This window comes from Labeo rohita, chromosome 11 (assembly GCF_022985175.1).
Source record: "Labeo rohita strain BAU-BD-2019 chromosome 11, IGBB_LRoh.1.0, whole genome shotgun sequence".
Classification (NCBI taxonomy): Eukaryota; Metazoa; Chordata; class Actinopteri; order Cypriniformes; family Cyprinidae; genus Labeo; species Labeo rohita.
The window spans coordinates 4,121,476-4,135,256 of NC_066879.1; the positions used below are offsets into that span (position 1 = coordinate 4,121,476).

The following is a 13,781-nucleotide window of genomic DNA, read 5'->3' on the forward strand; positions in this document are numbered from 1 at the left end:
ATATATTGCATATTCAATAAATATACTTAAGTATAAAAAGGCTTAAACGGTTAAGACACAGCCTCTAGGGGGCGACACACACTTAAACAGAGAACAGCAAGTCAAGCTTCTTGTCAGTGATTATGCAGTAGTTAAATATTTGCTAGTAATAGAAATAACTGGTCAGATTTGGATGCTATTTAACTTCCTCCCCATTAGCCTACTGCTATTAGCATATTTGGTTAATAATTAAGCTTATTTCATGATAATATTTTATTTTCTGTATTGTAAACGTACCTTCAAACCTAGCAACCCTGGTGAAAAAACAGCATATGCTGGATAACTGTAATGACATACGGTGCTTATTCCACTCAAATGTGTATCCCTCTCACCATTATCTCAACAATCTGACCGAGTGTGAGCTCTATTATCAAACTGCAGCCTAGTAATGCGATATAACTAGGTTAAAATAATTAGCTTCATCAAAGTGGTCTGTGGCACTTCGGCCAACAGCCAACGAGAGGTTGATTAAGCTGCAGAATGCTTAAATAATTGATATGATAGAAAAAAGAGGCAGCACAAAACATTTCGCCCTATTTCTTTTCATCCTTTGAAATATTAATGACACAGAGGTCCACTGTGCTATTGTCAGCCCCCTGAAAACCGTAATGTTGACACTGATCTGGGATCAGTTTTCCAAACTTGAATAAAGCCTATTCGATTCAGGAAAAAGGCACAATACTGATGTTAGATCAGCGTACATTTCGTTAACGGTTTCTAGTCTGCCATCGGGACTAAGTAGACTTCATTAGACTAGGTCATTCAGGACAGGACACAAAGGATATAAAAGAAGATAGAAAGCAACCGACAGGAACGAAGACTGAAAAAGAGGATCCAGGGAATATAACAATAGTGTGGCAATGAGAAGGTAGCGACATGGCAAGAAAGAGAAAAAGGATGTTAAAGAAGGAAAGTGAGATAGAAATGGGACTGTTCTAGTTGCCACACTCCCTTGAGTTCCCCTGACCCACTAATGAAAGAGTAATTGATAAATTCTAAGCATTTAATGGCTTAAAATGTCATTATATTAGATTGGGGACTGTATTTTTGTTAGCGTGTCAGTTTTGGCGATGTTGGTGTACAGGTGCATGAAGAATGAGCTCATAAGCAAGATCAGACATATAGGCGTTCAACATGGAAAACAAGATGCCTTTATGACTCCACTTCCTCTCTTTAAGTGTCTGTACTATGACCATTAAACTAGTACATTCAACAACTGCGCATGCTTCAATTAAAGGAATTTTTCACCCAGAAATGAAAATTAGCTAAAACATTTTTTACAGTTTATTTCTTCATCAGAACAGATTTGGAGAAATTTAGCATTACATCACTTGCTCACCAGTGGATCCTTTGCAGTGAATGGGTGCTGTCAAAATGAGAGTTCAAAAAGCTGATAAAACCATCACAATAATCCACATCACTCCAGTGAGAAGCAGTGTTGTGGAAAGTTACTTTTAAAAGTAATGCATTACAATATTGCATTACTCCCTAAAAAGTAACTAATTACGTTACTTAGTTACTTTTTATGGAAAGTAATGCATTACATTACTTTTGCGTTACTTTTTAAATCTGGGCAGGGCTTGCTTCTTTGTTTTTAATATAAAAAGTTCGATTTTTAGCAAATGTAAAAGCCCTTTCACAACAAAAAGTAAAATTATTAAGCCTAAGGCTGAAGGAAATGTAAATTCACGTCTGTACAGTAGAACTGTAGGAGAAGGAAGTTCAACACTTCCTACTTTAAAAAGTAACTTTTTAAAAAAATATTTTCTTGTAAATGAAAAAGTAATGCATTACTTTACTAGTTGCTTGGAAAAGTAATCTGATTACATAACTCACGTTACTTGTAATCCGTTACCCCAAACACTGTAAGAAGTGACGAACATGGAAGCATAGAAACAAAACAAAAGACCAGTCATGAATTAAAAGTACAAAACGAGAATTTGTAAAGAAAAATGGCGGAGGAGTTCGATATAAGCCAAGAGGAGACTGGTTTTCCTTTTGTGTAAACAAAACTTGGTTCTCATGAGACTAGCATATTCTCAAGGCAGCTTATGCTTACATCAGTCATCCGCCACTGAAGTTTTAAATATAGATATTTTTCTTATACAAACACATCGATTCACTTCAGAAGGCCTTTATTAACCCTCCAGAGCCATGTGGAGTACTTTCATGATGGATGGATGAACTTTTGTGGAGTTCAAAATCTCAACACCCATTCACTGCCATTATAAAGCTTGGAAGAGTCAGGACTTTTTTTAATATAACTCCGATTGTATTCATCTGAAAAGAGACAGACATATACACCTAGGATGGCTTGAGGGTGAGTAATTATCATTTTTGGGTAAACTACACCATTTCGCTCCTGACTCAAACAAGATGAGTTTATTTTCAATAGAGAAACAATCAGTAAATAGTATTTTAGCCAGAAGCAACTAATTAAGTTAAAAATGTCAGCAATGCCACTGCTATGTCTTGCTCAGAGACAGTTTTGCATTTTGGCTTTTGTCAAAAATACACAAAATAACTGGAAATAGTGTATCTAAAATTTAAGTTACACAATATTATCATCTTGTTTATTGCATCTTTGTTTAAAAACAATTAGAGTAAGCAATCACGGTCATGATGATGTTTAAACAAACAGTGTATATTGTCTATTTTTACATTTTTAATACGACTTCTATGTTTTATTTATCATTTTGCGGACCCCAATGCTACAAATTTCATTGAGCCGTGACACAAACTGTGTCATATTTTAGTTCTACAGTAATTCTGAGAATGAGCTGAGAATAGTGAACCTCAAACTGAAACAAAGGTTGACCACACGCAGGTGTTCCTCTGTTCCTCAAGATCTAAAACACAATGGGCACGAAAAACACAAGATCCATTAAGGCTTGGGAAACATGAGCTTGTGCTGAGCAGTACCTGTCTTTTGTGGTTTCATGAATGAGCTTCACTTCCATTACTGGCTAAAACTTACCGAATGTCAGAGTTGGGAGTCCTTTATCCATTTGCCTGTTCTAAATACATGCATTTGAATGGTAAATGAGCATCTTTTCTTTACAGGCAAACAGAGGCAGTCTTCTGTTAGCGCTGTTGTTCCCAACCAGGTTAATGTATTCCAGGATATTAGCACCTTTGGTCTGTGTTTCCTGATTTTCCATCACCCTCACCCATGGCCAGATGAATATGTGCTATTTATCTCCAGTGGGAGGGCAGAGTTCCAGAGCGCTATCGCTGTGTCCATGAGGTCACCACGATTATCAAGCTTTCTTTTGGAGAACACAGTCTGGACATTAACACTCCTGTCGTCTCTTTGGGGAGAGAACAACTTTATAACAACATACAAACCAATTCATGTACCGGTAGCTTCAGAATCACTTCATTGATTCTGACATGGAATCCCACAGCCTCATTTTTACTTTTAAGATGTTTGTGTTATAATCAACAAACGTATTTATGTTGTTTCCTTCAGGGCCAGATTTATGTAACAGAAGGATATCAGTAGGGACAGAAACCGAGTGAGACTTACAGTAGAGTGAGGAATAGATAGCAGTCGATAACCAGACGAATTGTTCTTTTTTGGGGGGTTTCCTCTTTCCTCCCTACTGGGTTCCTGTCATTACTCACAGACTGCTGGCTCTGTGGGGAAACTGGCACTGACTCCGCCCTCGGTCAGTCATTCTTCTACCCAGTGATTGGGCTCACTGAGATTTAAGCAGGAAAGTCAGGGAAGTCATAGCTATTAGAGTCTTTCCTGTTAGTGTCTGTTACGATGGAGACAGAAAAGATCAGTAGTTTTTATTCGGCGGGTCTAGACCGGCTCTGACAGGGTCACGATCAATGCTCATTTTCAGGCCATCAAAGATACTGATAAGTGTGTTTCTACATCAGAACAGATTCTGAGAAATTAAACATTACAGTACGTCACTTGCTCACCAACTGTGAATCACCAATAGTAAATGGGTGCCGTCAGCGTCCAAACAGCTGATAAAAACATCACAATAATCCACCAGTAATTCACACCACTCCAGTCCATCAATTAACACCTTGTGAAATGAAAAGCCGTTTGTTTGTAATAAATGAATCATCATTAAGACCTTCTGGTTTCTTGCTTGGCTAAAATACTGCTCCTCCATCCATGAAATTGCTTTTTCCAGTGAAATAGTCATCTTGTCTGAATCAGGAAAGAAATGTACACGCTATTTACAAGGAAAACAGTCCAGAACAGTTCTTTAGATCATATTGGTGGGTTTTGATGATGAGTGATGAGCAATTTCTCCAAATCTGTTCCAGTGAAGAAACAAACACGTCCATCTAAGATGGCCTGAGGATACATTTTAAGCAAATTTTAAGTTTTGGGTAACTATAATTTGTTTTTTTTTGCTGGGTCACTACTTTAAAAGTAGTTTATAACCACTTCTGAGAGTAAAATAAGATGTGATCAAATAATATGAAGGTATCAGTAGTGTGCGCTGGTCTTCTGAAATCCCAGTCACATTTTAAATAAATAAACATTGCTTACACTATCAGAAAGAGAAAAAAACAATCGGTAACAATTTCTATGAAGCCCATATTTATAATACATTATAAGGGTATTTTAAGGCATTATAATGAATGCATAATGCATTATAAAAACCCTTATTATATGTTATATCATCTCATGAATAATTATAACAATAATTATAATACATTGTAATACTTACATATTTGTGGTTCTAACTTTTAAGAGTATAATTGTTTATAACACACAATAAACACCATAATAAATCTGCTTCATTTACAATGGACTATATTATATCTTGACATTGTTTATTTAAGATCTGCACAGTATCTTACTGTCTTACTACATGTCAACTATCTCTCATTAGAGTATTAGTAGACTTAGGTTAAGGTTAAGGTAGGTAGAATATTCACTTACATGCAAAGTTACTTATAGTTATTAAGTCTGTTGGGGAACCATCAACACATTCATCTGATCTGATCTTATGGTTGTTTGAAAAAATACATTATTGTTATTATTATTACTTATAAGTGGTCTTTGTCTGCTTTAAGTAAAGTAACATGGTAAGATATGAAACTTATAATACATTATAACTGTGAGTAATATAATTAATTGTAACTTAAGTGGATGTAACATGTTCATTGTGTGTTATAACTCATCATACACTTAAAAGCTATAACCACAAATAAGTAAATGTTATAATACATTAAAACTGTTCTTATGAATATTCATGAGATGATACAACATACTATGTTTTTTATAATGCATTATGCATTCATTATAATGCCTTAAAAATACCCTTATAATGTATTATAAATAGACCAAAAAGTCTAGTTTATATTTTTACATTAACAATGAACAATCAATATTCTGTTTATTAAACCCAAGTATAAATCTCATCAAGTTAGTGTTTTTAAGCATTTTATATTTATTCCAAAATAACAACAAGGCGGTAACAGTTTATATTTTATTTGTGAATGTACGCAAAAAGCAATTCTTTTTAATAATTAACTTTCAATTTTTCGGATCATCAGTCATCAAAGCTCCGTAAATGTCGGTTACAGACATGGAGATTTACTTTAAATTTCACTAAGCTGATTACTCACAAAAAACTCCTGTAAAAAATAAAAAAACAATTTGTTGAGTTAGCTTAAAATAATTTGTTACCCTGCTGCCTTAAATTTTTTAATTCAGTCAACTAAAATAAGTTTAGTCAACTTGAAATTTTAAGTTGTACTAAGTAACAACCTAAATATTTGTGTTTGCTAAACTTAACAGATGGGTAAGTAACCCAGCTGCCTTAAAATTTTGAGTTAATTCAACTCAAATATCTAAGTTGTCACTTAGTATAATTTAACATTTCAAGTTGAATAAAAATTTAAGGCAGCCAGGTTACAAATTATTTTAAGTTGACTCAACAAATTGTTTTTTACAGTGTACAGATCATGTTTTCATGGCATTTTAAGTCTTATTTTAACTTAAAGTGGTTATATCTAAGTGTGTGAGTTGTTTACTACCTTTTTTAAGTTAGTCTTCCCATTAACGCCATTATATTGTTCATTCAGACTAATTCGCAAACGTGGAACACGGAATGCGCACATACACAAGAGGCGGGATTTATCGCATGAACCAATCACAGCCGAACATAACCAGTCATATCCAATCATATTGTGATGGAGGCATTCTCAATTACCCCCCACCAAACTCACGGCACGCTTCAGGGCATCTGTTAAAACTCAATGGGCTCAGGGGAGGCGAGAGAGACATGGACTTCTGCTGTAACTTTACCTGCTGGTGTCGCTGTTGGACAATGTTTCTTTAGAAAAACAAGTGATTTATACACTTCTGTAATGTTATATTTTATTGCCGTTAGTTTTTGTACTACAATTTTTTTTCAAACTTTTCTAAACCTGTTCTCAAACATATTTAAAACTCATCATTACAGACTTGGCTTTAAAGATAGAGGGAAAGAAGAGGGAAGTCATAGTAAAAGAGAAGTGAGGCAAGACTGATAAACTGTATTAAAAGGGGTGAGATAAGAGGAGAGAAAAATAAGGAGTAAAGAGAAACAGCAAAAGAGAAGGAAGGAATATCTGGCAAGAAGCAGTTCTATAAAACAGAAGAGAAGTGAAACCACACAACATTAACCATCGCAATGAGTCCTCACTACTCTTCAGACTTTGTATAGTACTGTATCTGTCTGATTGCAGTTTACACACCTAATTTGTTACACATAAAATGTTCAGTCAGAGTAAACAGAGAGTCGTTGGAAATGAAACTAAATATAGAAACACTGAAACTCAGAGCTTTATACACCACTGACAGACCTAGATTGAAGGGGTGGGGCCGTCTGTGAGTCAGCATCATGTGACAGCTGCTTCTTTGTGTGTATGTGTGTGTGTGTGTGTGTGCAATAAGTGTTTTGTCTATGTCTCCTTGTGTAGGTGTGGGGCGGGACTGAATGGAGTTCCCAAACCCAAGGTTTCCTTCAGGAATCTCCTGCCTCCCGGAAATAAAAGCACCAGGTCAGCTACCGACAATGGTAATTCATAAACCAGTCCAAAGGCAGTTAAATGACAACCATACACGTGCAATATAATGACCTTGTTAGTGCGAATATGATGAATCTTTAACTTTATGACATCATGGAGTATCTATATCTTTAAAGACATGTCTCAGGCTTTGACACATCCATGCTCGAGACATTCCACAATTGATAACCTAGTTACTTTACTATGAATTTACCTATTGAACTACATAGATTGGTACATTCTTAAAAATATTTTCTGTTGTGCTCGAGAAGAAAGAAACTCATGTTTGGAACAACTTGAGGGTGAGTAAATTAATGTATGGATAGATAGATAGACAGATAGATAGATAGATGGATAGATAGATAGATAGAACCTCCCACATGTTCCCCCCCCCCTCTCTCTCTCTCTCTCTCTCTCTCTACCTGCCCGACGTCACTCCTCCAGTATTGTCAAACCCCAGACAGGCACAGTGAGCGGGTAAATACTTCCTCAAACACGCCGCGCCACTCATTCTGCTCTCAACTTACACAGCAGCAGTGTGAATACGAGACGAATTGCTGTAACCTCTCGGACTTTAAACTTGGTAAGTTTTGAGCTTGCAACTTTTCACTTTTAGGGCACTTTCTGGGTGCGTATAAATCCGCCCATCGAGAGCGTAGAAATGACAGACATGTATAACATGAAACGTCCACGTTGTCCGCCGACAACCAATGCATTTCGTCGCATTTTCGATGTTTCTATCGGTCGCCGCGAGCATCCAGACACCCGACACATATCCAACAAATCCATTTCTGACTCAGTGGAAACAATTCCAGGCATTTGGTAACGAGAGAAAGCCTAAACAACGCGTTTTTGTACAGGAAGTCGTTTAAATGTTTAATATCATGTGTTCCCATGAGGAAAAGAAACTTAGTGAATTGTTTCTTTTATATTCGGTCTGGTTACACTGTCCAGATACGCGGAAGCATCAGCAGCAGCTGTAACGTTACTTTTCAACAGTGTTTCATAGAATGCGCTGCCATAGTTATGTAAACACATTTAGAAAGACCAGACTGACAACTCTTTCCCGCTGCTACATTGTGTAAACTGTTCATCGTTTTATAATGTGTATACATTTAGTAGCAAACAGTACGTGTTGGCCTAGTGTACTGTACGGTCTTGTTTTTCGAGTTCTTTGAGATGGAGGTTGAGATAGAAACTAACTAGTCTTAACAACAGTGTTTTTAATCGCATATAAAACAAACTGCGGCGGATTCGCTTTCACGAACGTCTCAGAAGCGTCTTAATCGTGGTTTCCATAGTTACCGCTATGGCTAGGAAGTTCTTCACGGGCTGAGTCGTTTTCCTCGAAATCAGGCTCTTCTGAGCTGACCCTTTTGTTATAGCTTTAAGTCAGCTGCGTCTATTCTAAAGCATTGTCTAATATTTCCGACAATATTTACCAAAGTATGACAACTGTTCGTCTCTCCATCCACCCTTCAAAACAAACAGAACGTGGGGAATAGCGTATGGGTAGGCCTTGATGTGTAAAACATGTCATGCTTTGTCATTCTTTTGTGTGTTAAAAAACTTGACTCAGTATGTAGGGAACTGGTGTACTGTAGGCTACTTTTTATGGTGTTTCCACTTCTACAGAATAGTTAGATACATTGCAAATGTTTTGGGTTGTTTTAGTATTACACGTGCATGCACTAAATAGACAACAATAGTTATTTTTATATTATTGGCAATAGCCAATATGATGGTTGATGTTAAATCAGCTTTATTATTTTTTATGCGTCCTGTGTCCACATGTGTCCGGTGTTGACACAGCTGCAGGTTGTTTAGGGTTGCCAAGGAACGCCGCAATTTGGTGCATTAATATAGAATTTAAGAAATGTGAACTAATTCAAATTTATATTTATAGTTTACTGTTTTGTTTTTACCTCAAGTTTTGTTAAGTGCTTAAGTAATCTTTCATCAGTTGTTCATACCCATATATATTCAAACGTTTTTGGACAGTAAGATTTTTAATGTTTTTTAAAGAAGCTCAGCAAGCATGCATTTATTTGAAAATTGTGAAATATTTTTACTATTTAAAATAATTGCTTTCTATTTAAACATATTTTAAAATGTAATTTATTCCTGTGATTTCAAAGCTGAATTTTTAGAAATCATTCTAATGTTCTGATTTGCTGCTCAAAAAACGTTTATTATTATTATTATGTTTGAAAACAGCTGAGTAGAATTTTTTCAGGTTTCTTTGATGAATAGAAAGTTCAGAAGAACAGCATTTATCTGAAATAGAAATCTTTTGTAATATTATAAATGTCTTTATCATCACTTTTGATCCATTTAAAGCGTCCTTCCTAAATAAAAGTATTAATTCTATAATTCTTTCCCAAAGCTTTTGAATGGCATAGTTTATAATTTTACAAAAGCTTTCATTTCAGTTTTTTTTTTTTTCAGTTAAATGCTGATCTTTGGATCTTTCTATTTATCATAGAGTCCTGAAAAAATGTAATCAACTTTTTAAAATATTGATAATAATAATAATAACAATAATAAAATCTTGAACAGCAAATCATCATATTAGAATGATTTCTGAAGGATCATGCGACACTGAAGACTGGAGTAATGGTGCTGAAAATTCAGCTTTGATCACAGAAATAAATTACATTTTTAAATATATTCAAATAGAAAGCAGTTACTTTAAATAGTAAAAATATTTCACAATATTACTGCTTTTGCTGTATTTTGGATCAAATAAATGCAGGGGTGGTGAGCAGAACATTAAAAATCTTATTTGACTGGTAGTTTAATTCGTTTTGTATTCATCAAGCTGCAAATATAAAAAAAAAAAGGTTTAAGAATAAGAAGAGGAAGTACCCTTCCATTTAAAAATGTATGTAAAACATAAAGATTGTACATAAACATTTTGAGCTAATTTTTTCAAAAGCAATATAGATAATAATAATTTTTTAAAAATCGTACTAATAATGAGCATTAAAAAAATTTGGCCAATTCCAATACGATCGCAGATATATTGTGCATCCTGACTTAAAATGCCCTGTAGCTGCGCTTCTCTTTTTTGATTGGCCACACTGCATTGCACCATTTTTTTTACCAACCACAGACTTAATCATTTTTAATCTTTCCTTTTCAAGCACGCACACACACTCTCACACATGCAAGCCACCATATTGCACCATTTTTTTGTTCTTTCCTCTTTCACACACACTCACTGGGTGTTTTGTTCTTGACATTAACCAAAGCCTCCAGTAGTTTGTCTCTTTTGTTTCATTGTATAATGAATGCTTGTATGTCATCAGCCTCTACTGTACGTCCACAACCTGTACAGTAAACCGAATCAACACATTGTTCTCAGCCAGAAGGTACATGTTAGTAAAGCTCTTAATCAACAACATGCACCTCCTCTAAATTATTTATCTACCAAACTGCAGGGGAGAAGAAAGTAGCGATGATGGTGCACCATCAGCACATCTGTCAACGTCAGTGTTGTTTCTGTAACACACAGGACTTTTTTTTTTTACAAGCAAACACCATTAGCATTCAAACGTATCATCGGCTTTATTTTTTAGTTTTTCTTTCCATATAGTGCCTCTGGCAAACACAAATATAGCTGTTGTTTTGTAAAAAGGCTTGGAGTGCAATACCCAAAAGTATTGTTTGCGTTCTGTACATTTTGCATGTCATTACTCATTGCTTTCAAACGCACAGCAACAGCAAAGATCTGTTGCGTACTTTTATGGTAGCGAGCACACAGGCCGTTCTCTGTTAGTCTTGGATTAATGAAGCTTTTGTGAAGTGTGCGCAAGGCAGAAATGGACACCGCTCTTATTGCACAGACAGACAGAGGCAAGCTCAGCTTCACCTTTAGGGCGACATACCAACATACACACACATATTTATCCGTGTGCTCCGAAACACTGCCGTGAGCGGATTTGAGCCCTGTTATTGCACACACACATTTGTAAGCAAACTGGCAGTCACACAGTCAGCCTGTTTCAGAGAGGAATTGGCTTTTCCACACTAACCTTAACCAACCATTGTGTGCTTTTGTGTGCGTGTGTGTGTGTTATAGGCGCGAGAGAGAAAGACAGAAGCACAGGGTCTCTTGTTTCTTAGCCTAAGGGAAGAGAGGGGTGAGAAATCAATGCTACACTAAAACGAATGTCACATGGCACTCAGCACTCATCTGACCTTGAAGTCACTGGATCTCTCGCTCTCCATGTTTCTCTGCCGCTCTCTGTCACTCTCTCTGCGCACAAATGCTTCCTTGATGTGTGTTATTTTAACCCAGTAACCCTATGACATATGTGTAGGGAAGAAATGGTTTTGCTTGGTGTTATGCAACACTCACACAATTACGTTTTTGTTCTAGTATTCACCAGTCGGTAACTGATTAAACTCACCTGCTGACATTTACTTTTAAGTCTAGGTCTCGCTCGGCAAAACGAGGAATGCAAATTTTTGTTTTTGTTTGCTGAAAAGACTAGATTTTCCAGTTTTACCATGACAAGCATGTTCCTGTTCACACCCTAGATTTGACTTTGAACGTGAAATGAAAATTAACACTTTATTAGTGTTAGAATTAGTTCAATCCAGAATAAAAATTTCCTGATGATTTACTCATCCCTGCGTTCCAAGACGTTCGTGTCTTTTTTTCTTCAGTCGAAAAGAAATTAAGGTTTTTGAGGAAAACATTCCAGGATTTTTCTTCATATAATGGACTTCAAAACCAAATTGCAGTTTCAGTGCAGCTACAAAGGGCTCCCACACAAAGAAAAAGAGTCTTATCTAGCGAAACGATCGGTCATTTTCTAAAAAAAAAAAAAAAAAGTAAAAGAAAAAAGAAAGTAGATGCTTTTTAACCACAAATCCTCGTCTTGCACTAGTTCTGCTATGTGGGTACGCGGCTTGACACATTACACAATCACTTTGAAAAGGTTAAGCGTGGTTAGTTTGTCTTCTGTGTACTCCAGTTTGACTTTCTTTGCACGTTCACTAGTAGTAGTAATAACTGATTACATGTAATCTGGATTAATCTGGATTAATCTGGATTCCAAAAATGAAGTACTTGTAATTAGAGTTACATTTTAAACTACTCTTAATCAGACTACAGTTATTTTACTGATTGCATGATAATGTATTATTCACACAATAGCAATAAATTATTCATCATTCATTGATTGCTCTTTTTTATCTTTTAAATTTTCGTTTCTAAATAGTCTACCGCTTATATACACTCAGAAAGTCCAGTTTTGTGGACTTTCACAGATAGACTTGTCATTAGTCAGGTGGCAACACAGCATTTGACCAATGAATTTACAAAAATCATTTCAGGTTTAAGACGTGTTTCAACATTGCAGGCAGTTCAACTGATAAACACATTCATTTTTATTTGAATTATCAGTCAGTAGGTTATTTAACCACATATTATTAAAAAGGTTTTGTCTGTCAAACTCATTAAACGCACGAATTCTCATTATTTGCAGACATTCTGCAACTTTTTGTCATCTGAACCTCTTTTACCTAATATTTACTTTAAAGGGGTGGTCAATCAGCAGTTCAGTAGAAGACGATATCTTCCTTTGTATTGAACTTTGAGCGTCATAACTTTGTAGATGTTGTTTTTGCTCAAACAGCAACATTACACACTAACTAAAGTTAAAGGAGAAGTCAACTTCCAAAACAAAGATTCACATATAATGTACTCACCCTCTTGTCAAGATGTTCATGTCTTTCTTTCTTCAGTCGTAAAGAAATTATGTTTTTTTTTCAACATTTTTTTCCATATAATGGACTGATACGGTGCCCCGATTTTGAACTTCCAAAAAGCAGTTTAGATGCGGCTTCATACGATCCCAAATGCGGTTGTAAACAATCCCAGCCGAGAAAGAAGGGTCTTATCTAGCGAAACGATCGGTTATTGTCATAAAAATAATACAATTTATATATATTTTAATGTCAAACGTTCGTCTTGCCTTGCTCTCATTGAACTCTGTGTATTCTGGTTCAAGTGAGCTAGGGTATGTCGAAAAACTCCCATCTCATGTTCTCCCTCAACTTCAAAATCGTCCTATATCACTGTTTTACCTTTTTTGTTAAGGGTGTTTGATCTTCTTTGCATGTTCACTTTGCAAAGACTGTGTCGGTGCTTCTGCAGTGATGTAGGATGATTTTTAAATGATTTTTGAAGTTGAGGGAGAAAATACGATTGGAGTTTTTTGACATACCCTAACTGTCTTGAGTCAGAATACACAGAGTTCAGAGAGAGAAAGGCAAGACGAGCATTTGAGAATAAAAAGCTGTATTTTTTTTAATTAAAACAACCGATCGTTTCACCAGATAAGACCCTTCTTCCTCGGCTGGGATCGTTTACAACCGCATTTGGGATCGTTTGAAGCTGCATTTAAACTGCATTTTGCAAGTTTAAAATCGGGGCACCATATCAGTCCATTATATGGAGAAAAATGTTTTCCGCAAAAAACATAATTTCTTACGACTTAAGAAAGAAAGACATGAACATCTTGGATGACAAGGGGGTGAATACATTATCTGTGAATCTTTGTTTTGAAAGTGGACTTATAATAATCAATGACCCCTTTAAGCGCCCCTGAGATTTTAAAATAAATATTTTATTAATTAAGTATCGCATTTGCACGTTCACGTTTCTCTGACATTGGTTAATGGTCGTATGGCGTGCA

At 35.8% G+C, this 13,781-nt stretch overlaps 1 protein-coding gene across 1 annotated transcript in view; it reads left to right on the forward strand.

Moving 5' to 3' along the window:
• Positions 1-7,515: 7,515 nt before the first annotated feature.
• The window catches only part of prkcdb (protein kinase C, delta b), a 30,470-nt gene continuing 24,204 nt past the window's right edge, over positions 7,516-13,781 (forward strand). The window contains exon 1 of the mRNA XM_051123016.1: positions 7,516-7,654. The gene's annotated coding sequence lies outside the window, so the exon portion shown is untranslated. The remainder of the gene's footprint in view (positions 7,655-13,781) is intronic.